Source organism: Tachypleus tridentatus, chromosome 5 (assembly GCF_004210375.1).
Source record: "Tachypleus tridentatus isolate NWPU-2018 chromosome 5, ASM421037v1, whole genome shotgun sequence".
Taxonomy (NCBI): domain Eukaryota; kingdom Metazoa; phylum Arthropoda; class Merostomata; order Xiphosura; family Limulidae; genus Tachypleus; species Tachypleus tridentatus.
The window spans coordinates 10,675,700-10,685,854 of NC_134829.1; positions in this window are offsets into that span (position 1 = coordinate 10,675,700).

The following is a 10,155-nucleotide window of genomic DNA, read 5'->3' on the forward strand; positions in this document are numbered from 1 at the left end:
TAAGCTTTGTCTTCTTCTTGTGTTATTAGGATTTATATATAAAATACTTTTACGTTCTTGATAGTAAACTTTCCTGTTTGGTAGTGACTTGTGTGGGATTTTAATATGAAAAGAAGAACAACCTAGTCTTAGAGGTGATAGAATGAGTCATTTAAAATTTATTTGTGGGAAATAATGCAGCCTCATTTAAGAACTAAGCTTTAAAGTGTATTAATTCAATAACTGGGATTTGATAGGGTAATTTGATATGATTATCTTATTCAGCAAATTTGAACTTGTTGAGATACGAGAAAATATTAGACGTGTTACATATATATATTGTTTATAACTGGATTACCAAAGTGTTAACTACATATTCGTCTGGTTATGCAACTGCGGCAGTCTTGAACATGTTAAAACTTTAAGTTATTCATTTCAAGTTTAACTGTTTTGTTGCAACTACCGTTCCCTTCTTTTATTGCAGGTTAAGCTTATCGTATTTCAACAACCTTCACTGGTACACAGAATAAGTTCATTTTGATTTAAGTAACCAGGTTTACACCAAGGTAGTAGACTTCGTGGACCAAAAATTTATTAATTACTTTTTAACGAACTTAAAAACAGACGTTCAATCTTATGATAAAATGCTAGTGTATGTAGTTATTATTATTAAGTTGTAATTACAGTGTATTTTTCAGCGTTGTGCTTAATTACTATTCAAAGCAAAGGCAATAAGCAAATAATGAAAAAAGAGAAGGTGTGTGTGTGTTTTCTTATAGCAAAGCCACATCGGACTGTCTACTGAGCCCACCGAGGAGAATCGAACCCCTGATTTTAGCGTTGTAAATCCGTAGACATACCGCTGTACTAGCGGGGCCAAAAAGAGAAGGAAAATAAGGTTTTCAAAATAGGAAAATAACAGTTCTGGTATTTTATATTGTTCAGAATTTAAATAAATCTTGAAATCTAGTATGAAATATTCATCAGTTACCTTCTCTATGACTTTGTTATCAAAACAATATATATTGTGTAACAGTTCCATATGGCGTTGTTTTCGGCGAATGATTATCGAATAGTGTTAAATAACTAACAGCGTATAACCCCCCTTCTCTTGTTAGATTACTTCTTTTCTATCTTCTAACTATTTTAGCATTTAATTATCATATATATGTATCAATTTTCTCTACCAATACTTTTTCTTGAACTAACCTAAGCTGTCTTTACTGTGATGGACTAATGTGATCATCTACGGGTATCAATGAGAGAAAAAACATCAAATGTAAAGATGTCAAACCAATAAATTAAAAGACGCAAAACAAATTTTAAAATACTTACTATAATACAGAAATTCAAAACACGAAGTTGTGGTTAACAGCTGTTCTTTGTCCATAAAATTTCACATTATAATTCCATAGAAAGACAACGACGAAACGTGATTTAAGACAAAATATTAGAGTAGAAATAAAGTTGTAGACAGTGACAAATATTTCAAAATGTTTGGTGACAGGATAAGATCCATCGAGAATACGACAGAGTAAAAATGTGAGATATTGTACATTTAAGAAGGTTATCGTTTATAGACCCAAATATGTGGGACATGATTTTGCAGAGTACCTGTTTGATGATGGTTAAAGGCTGTTTCTGAAAATGCTCCATAACTTTCACTTGGCAAATCTTTTGAAAGATATCTGGTAATTTTATATACAATAATACATTTCGGTGATGATTTCGCACGGTCTGGGATCTGCATAATTGAAATTTGGAGAAAAACCTTCAATCAAAAACAATCAATCAACAAGTTTTGTAGCACTTGCTAATACATACATAAACTACGCACATACACGTGATTTGGGTGGCTGGACCAACATATATTTTGAAATTTAAATTCATGATAAAACGTGTAAGGTGGTGTAATAAGATTTTACAGCGTGGATTTATATAATTGCCGATAGCTTGATTTATTTTCGAGAAATTAGAGTGTGGGGCATTTCCCCCCTCAGAGCCCTTAAATATCCACCAGTGGTTATAAATATATAAAAGTTCGATCAGCGGTACTAATTGATTTACTGTTATACGTTTATTTTAATATCTGCGTTTGTTTCAGTTTGATGCCTGTGACGTATATTATTGGGTGCGTATTGTGCAACACCTGCCTGTTCTCTAAATTTATAGAAGATTCTCAAAAGTAAGAATCAACAATATATATTTTACGAAAACACTAGTGTATCTTCCAATACTGTTAAACTTTTGAGAATCTCATCTAATAAGTATAGAAGCTAGCTATCGCAAGAAGCAGAGATAGATATAAAGAATATTGTTGGTTAGTTTATTGTAAGCCTCGAAAACTATAATCTTCCAAGCTATCTTCCAATATTGTTGAACTTTTGAGAATCTATTCTAACGAGTATAAAAGCCTACTATCGCAAGACGCGGAGATAGATATAAAGAATATTGTTGGTCAGCTACAGTCAGTATATTTAAGCCTCGGAAGCTATAATTGTGATAAACGCTTATTAATTGGAAAACTACAGATATTTGACAACGATTGTTTATAGATTTCGAACATTACAAACGATCAACTTCAGTGAATTTACTTCGGACGTTCGTATTTCTACGAGGACATTAAATATCTTCGTCGGTAAAAAGTCTGCTTGTAAGCGGTGTGAGGCCAGCCAAGAAAAGACAGCTACCTAACTTAAGCGATGTGTTTGTTTGTTTGGTTTTGAATTTCGCGCAAAGCTACACGAAGGCTATCTGCGCTAAACGAGGTGTAACAATATCAACGCAGAATTACTTCGCTCGTCATGGACCTCGACTGTCAATGAAATATTTAGTTCTAGACCAAATAGAAGAAAGATGGAAGCTTGTAAAACTCTTTTATACAAACGAATATTAGTAATAAATGTTATTATAAATTGTATTGTTATTTGTATATTAAAACACATTTGTGTTAATAAATAAAATAATGTGTAGTAATCTTGTTGTCAAATATCATAAATTGGATACATATAAAAATTCAATTAGCTTCTAAATTGAAATTAAAATGTTCGGCTATTTGAAATTGTAATAGGTAAAATACGTAGGATAATAAATTGGAGACTTGTCCAGTTAAATTACAATACGTAACAACATCAATTAATATCAACTATCTATAGTACAACCCTCTTTCTATGTTCAGTATAGTTAAGACATTGGCTATAGTACAACCTTCTCTTTATATTTGGTATGACTAGAACAACATCTAGGACAACCGAAACCATATTCTTGTTATTATGAACACCATAACTATTACAACGTCCTCTGTATTGTTGATTTGATAATAATATTCTTTACGTATTTGGTATTGTTATGACAACATATAGTATAAGTTTTTGGATATACGTGAACAGAATGAAACCATTTTGTCACTTCTTTAGAATGATGAAAACCATACACAGTACAAATGTCTACTCGGATTCGTACGATTAAGATCATATATTTAATACAATTTTCACAACATTCTCGTTATAATTAAGACCATAACAAGCACAAGATAAGACAAAACGTCGCTGGATATGGTGAAACACTGGTAAAAAAGAACAAACAGAAAAAAACAAAGCATTAGGATAATATATAAAAAAACAGAAAGTTAAAATAATAAAACAGAAGATTAAAAATGTAAAAAAATAATGAAAATGAAACAAAAAAGGTGGAAGAAAAGGAGTTAAAAAGGAAAGTGATATAAGAATAAAAAGTGCACCAAGAAAAGCTTTGTAGAAAGCTAGAAGGGCCCGGCATGGCCAAGCGTGTTAATGCGTGCGACTCGTAATCTGAGGGTCGCGGGTTCGCATCCCCGTCGCGTCAAACATGGTCGCCCTTTCAGCCGTGGGGACGTTATAATGTGACGGTGAATCCCACTATTCGTTGGTAAAAGAGTAGTCCAAGAGTTGGCAGTGGGTGATGATGACTAGCTGCCTTCCCTCTAGTCTTACACTACTAGATTAGGGACGATTAGCACATATAGCCCTCGAGTAGCTATGTGCGAAAGTCCAAAAACAAACAAACAGAAAGCTAGAAGATCAAGAGGTAAGAGTGACACACAAGAAAAAATATCTAAAACGAAGTTCAACGCAGATTTACGAATGAAAAAAGTGTTCCTATTTAAACTTAAGAAATCAGTGATGTCGAGAAACCCACTTGTTGAGAAATTTATATGCAAAAACGGCTCGTTTGGGTTGAGAAAATTCCCCTAATAACAGTCTAGAAGAACTGAAAGAATTAGCTAAACTTAGTTGCACTGAATGCAGAAAATAAAGAACAAATCAATATGTGTTTCAAGTATAACTTGAAAGGACATATTGCCAGGAACTGCAGACAACAGCCTGTGGGGATAAAAACTCTTCTCAAAGGATGTTAGGAAGAGGTAATCATTATAAGCATGAGGAACATGGCCATTACATCATGAGACTGTGAGGAATCAACACTGTTAATACAGCAAAATACAATACCCTAATAAATAGTTCCAGAGCCCAACCAGATCAGTTTTTGCTAGAGAAGAACTTTCCAGTTCTGTTTAAAACAACTTGCACATAAAGTAGATGACGTTCCACTTCAATGGTGAGTAGCAAAGCCAGTCTCTTTTAACCTTTTCTTCATTAAATTGCTCATGATAAAAGAGAATGGTCTTTGAGCAGTGACATTTATATTTGTAACCTGGAATCAATTTTATAGATGCACTGATATCCTTATCCATGTACTGACTAGAGGTAATCTCCGAAGCATAAACAAAATCTCACATTTCGTCAGAAGCTTGTGTTCATGTCCCAAGCTTCGAATACAAATGATGGGTTATTAGCTTCATCGCCATTGCAATAATTGATTCCTTCCTGTTGGTTGGTGTCGAATCAACTTGATAAAGTTGATTGTAATCAGCACCGAAAGTTGTAGTTACTACATAACTGTTTTCACTGTCTTGGTTGATGTGTAGGTTTTCGACACTTTCTGACTGAGGGCAAGGACTGGATTTGATATGATGTGGTTTATGGTCATCAACATCAAGAAATTTTTTGTGTACACTGTCTTGGCTGGCAAGGGTTTCGGCACTAGAAAACAAAGCCCCTAAATCTGTTAGCTTCATAGTTCAAGCTTCAACTTTATCAGTTGTTTTATTCTTCTTTCTTTGAACTTATATTTTACCAACTGCTCTTGTATTTGTACATCTGTAAAATAGATGAAATGAACACTTAAAGTGCTTGGGAGAGAGGATGAAAGAGAAATGTCAGGACGGGTTACCTGATAGTTTCTTAACATCTTAGCATATCACTTCTTGAAGCAAGATAAGTCATGACGAGGATACTGCGCGATGCGGTAAGGAATATATGGTGGATTATCTACTTCCATTTAACAAACATAATGGCTTATTGATCAGAGACCGTGGTTAGTATTTTGTGTTCTACTTAGCCTATTGTGGATCAATTACTACTTACGAATGAAAAGTTACATTCTAGGGAGTATTGAATTGTTTTGTTTTCCACTTTGACTGTAAACATATTGTGGTTTATAATTGTTTGTTTTGGAATTTCGCACAAAGCTACTCGAGGGCTATCTGTGCTAGCCGTCCCTAATTTAACAGTGTAAGACTAAAGGGAAGGCAGCTAGTCATCACCACCACCCACCGCCAACTCTTGGGCTACTCTTTTACCAACGAATAGTGGGATTGACCGTCACATTATACGCCCCCACGGCTGGGAGGGCGAGCATGTTTAGCGCGACGCGGGCGCGAACCCGTGACCCTCGGATTACGAGTCGCACGCCTTACGCGCTTGGCCATGCCAGGCCTATTGTGGTTTATAAGTTACAGCTAACGGAGAATAAGGAAGTAAGAAAAAGAGATCCAGGATTTTATTGCCCGTTTTCTAGACGTCAAGGAAGGTTAAACGAACTTTAGAGGCAGTTTTGTACTTGAAAAATGAAGAGTTTTTTGTCTATATCTCTTTGGCTGGATTTCGCTGAAGTCTTGGCTTACTCGCTGCCGTACGAAATTACCATTTTTAACCGGACCCATCCCTACTTAGGAATCAGCAACTATATTTCAGCACGTTTTTTAAAAGTGGACGATTACCTTAGTAAATTTTCCTACTTAGACAACAGTGGTTATTCTTTCTACTGTGTCTTATACTTAGCATAAATCTTAAGTGCTTATTCAGTATGTATTACAACTGTATATAGTACTATTTCATATAGTTATTTCTATTTTTAAATAATTGGTGTGAAGGTAGTAGTAAATGTTGTCGATTGGTGTTATTGTTTAATATGCAGGTATTATTTGGGTTGCCTTGTTTTAGCAAATTTCTTTACAGTAGGCTGTTGAAGAACATACATAGGTAAGCACGTTTTAGTGTCTGTTTACATTGCATTATATCTGTGCTGTATTTATTACTTTAGAAGAAACATTTTTCTGTTTTGAAGAGACTGCTTTGTTGCTGCTCGGTATTTGTTACATTACTCTGTGACATTGATGGAAGCCGGTCATTAAATCTATGATGATACAATATTTACCTTCAAGAGGGTTCTTTGAGAACAAGGTTACATTTTGTTCGTTATAGTTGCAAACTAGTGCATGTGTTTTTGTTTGTTGTACACTTGTTATTTATTTGAATAAGTTTAGTATGATGGTTGGGTGAAAAAGAAAGTCAATGTAGCGAAAAAAACTGGTGGAAAACACGTAACGTTCAACTGAACGTCTATGCATGCATGTAGCATAAAATTTATTCCCTATGAATGGACATAAAATAACTTAAGATATAAAATTAGTAAAAATTTTAAATTTAAAAAGGAGGAATAGGGACCGTTAAAGAAGACAGAAACAAGTTGAATCAAAATGTAAATATTATATTTTCAAGCCTATAACTAGGAACTCTTGAAAAGTAAACAAACAAGGCTGAAAATATTGTCTACATTATTTTCTTAAGCTAAAAGTTCACGTTTTGGCTCCACTAAAATTGATAACTATCGCAGACCTGGAATCAAAATAGAGATTTGTAGCTTGAGAATGGAATATATATGTTATTTCCAGCGTTGTTTGTTTACTTTTTTTAATCCCTAGTTGTAGTCAGTCTTAAAAGTATAATCTGTGCGTTTTGATTAACTTGCTTTTGTAATTTTTTGACGATCTGGATTCCCCCCACCCTTTTAAATTAACGATTTTTCTTAATATGATATTCCATGTATGTAATTAGTAAAATTTGACAATGACTTGCATAACCTTCTGTTTATGTTCCGTAAAATTAAGAGAGTACGAAGTATAATCGCCTGCATATCTGTCATATTACTAAGACAGTGATTATTTAGTATAACTTTCTCCGTGATTTTGGTATGTTAAAAACATAACCAGTACCGGGGAGAGGGGAGGATAGTTAACTAAAACTTAGTCAACAGAGTCGCTAAGATGGTCCGGGGCGAAGCCTGCAGCTGGAATCTGGGAGCAGACCCCAGTTTGCATATTATTTTAGGCCTATTGCTTGTAGATACTAACATGGAAAAGTAGTTCCCATTAATTTAAAAGGCAATTATAGAAGTTATGGGCAAATGTCACAACTAATGATTTCTTTATAATGGAAACGTTGTGGATTCAATTTGTAATATAAACTTAAATTTAAAACCATAAGTTAACTCATTTTTGAATATAATTAATAAAATTTGTTTAGTGTGTGAAATAGTTCAAATAAAATTAGCAAATATCTAAGGAATTAACATTTATTTTAGCTTTATACTATTTTTAATGTAGTAAAAATAATTAAATTAATAAAAATAAAATTATCGCATTTTCTTGACGTCAGATTTAGTGTTTTAAAACGTATAATTTAGAACGTCACTGTTAATGTGCCATAATTATCGCTTGCCGCATCTTGCGTCTTTCTTCTAGAAACAACGGTATGTCCACGGATTTACAAGGCTAGTAACCGTTTTACGATACCAGTGGTGGGCAGAGTATAGGTAACCCATTTGTAGCTTTGAGCTTAATTACAAACTGTTTGCTAAACAGTGATCTTAGAAACATTATGTTTTAAGAACTGGAATGAATTACATTGCCATAATTGTTAAAATATTCATGGTGCACATTGGTTTGATATATTAGAACATGATGCCGTTTTTCAGACATTTTAATAGTTTTAACGGTCGTTTTCACAGTTTTGTAATTAACAACTTAAATAGGTTAAAATACATTATTAATGATAATAGGATTTTGGAAATCACACTGGATAAATATTAATTAACTGAATCATAATATTTATGTTGCTTCACTTATGTTTTCAAGTTAATTATCTTTTCAATGTTTTTATATTAGCCAGCTGGCATATAGTTTATAAATACACAATTTCTGATAATCATGCAATTTTGATAAATATCAACTGAATCTTTACTTTTTCTTCTTCTGAAAAAAGGCAAAAAAGGTTAGTTTGAGGTGCAATCGAAAACACAGTGAATAATTACACAGTGCACGTGACATTAAACAAGTATTAGATTTAGTGTGGCATACGAAAGTTAGTTATAATATAAAAATTTTCAGAGCAACTTCAACATCACCAGAGGAAAAACAGTTTGGTGTATTTTTGCTAATCAATATTGAAGCAATTAGCAAATATTGCTTAGCAAGTTTTTTTAACTTCAGCATTACAACACATTATGGAAAATAAATCCAGCACTAAAAACTTAACTCTTTGTAAATATATCCACTAATAGAAAAAAAAGAGGCAAATTACATGTTTTTATTCTCGCAACGCTTTTATTCTACGCAAACGTTAATATTTCATAGCATCATACATGGCATTTCATGAACAAAATAGTTCCTGTATATAAAATAGAACTTCAAAACTGCAAGAAATACCAGACACCTCAGTTGTCAGAACATAATGGAACAATTATTTCAACCGCAGAAAGGAGTGTCTCAGAGATGTTGCAACTGAACAAGGTTGTCAACAATCGTTTTTCAAATTAATCTAGTTTCTTTTTTTATCATGGTGAGACCCCATCATTCTCTTCACAATGTGATCAACTTTGCTTTTTGAAGAATAAATTGTCTAGTTATTGTCATGATCTAAAAAAAAGTTTAGTGTAAAAAGTATCATTTAATTATTTTGTGAGTTAAGATTTCATGATTGTTTAGTTTCTTTTTATAATAACAGAGTTAAAGCAGGCGATTATTGGAAGTTTTGTTTAATGACGTTGAGGTTTTGGAACATTGCGTGAATTTTATTGATGTTGAGAATATAGATTTATAGAAGTGGAGAAGTTTGGTTTGTTTTGAATTTCGCGCAAAGCTGCTCAAGGGCTAGCCGTCCCTAATTTAGCAGTGTAAGAATATAGGGAAGGCAGCTAGCCATCACCACCCACCTCCAACTCTTGGGCTACTCTTTTACCAACGATTGACCGTCACATTATAACGCCCCCACGGCTGAAAGGGCGAGCATGTTTAACGCGACGGGGATGCGAACCCGCGACCCTCAGATTACGAGTCGCACGCCTTAACACGCTTGGCCATGCCGGGCCTTCAAAAGAAGAAACTTCTTGTTACTTTTCAGTATATTACCCCTATCGCCACGGATATCCTTTACTGTGCATATCACGAGATATTTAGTGTATTACATTAAAAATGCCTCCCAGTGGCACAGCGGAAGTCCGTGGACTCACTCCGCCAAAAACGGGTTTCGATACCCGTGGTGAGCAGAGCACAGATAACCACTTGTGTAGCTTTGTGCTTAATTCTAAGCAAACAAACAAATACATTAAAAATTTAGTGCAACTACTTTTTGTTTGCTCATATTATAGCATAAAATCGTTCTAAGTTCTTAATTTCTTTAGGAAATATAAAGAAACATATCCTGAATTTCCCACATTCTCTAACTTATTTACTACATCTCCAATAAGTAAAAAATATTAACGAAAATTACTAGCTATAATGTTGTAATCGCTCAGATAAAGCATATTTTTCTTAGCTTTCAATACTGTTTGGTTACAGAGCCACGAAATTAAATATCGGTCCCTCTTGCAACACCTACATTCAACATCCGCTTTTTAAGTATTTGTCAATAATTTTCTCTTATGTTTAATATTACATTATTTTTAACCAATAGAAGGCCAAGGTTTATTAAATGGCATATGATATTACGTTGTTTTCTGCACAGAAAATATTTCATT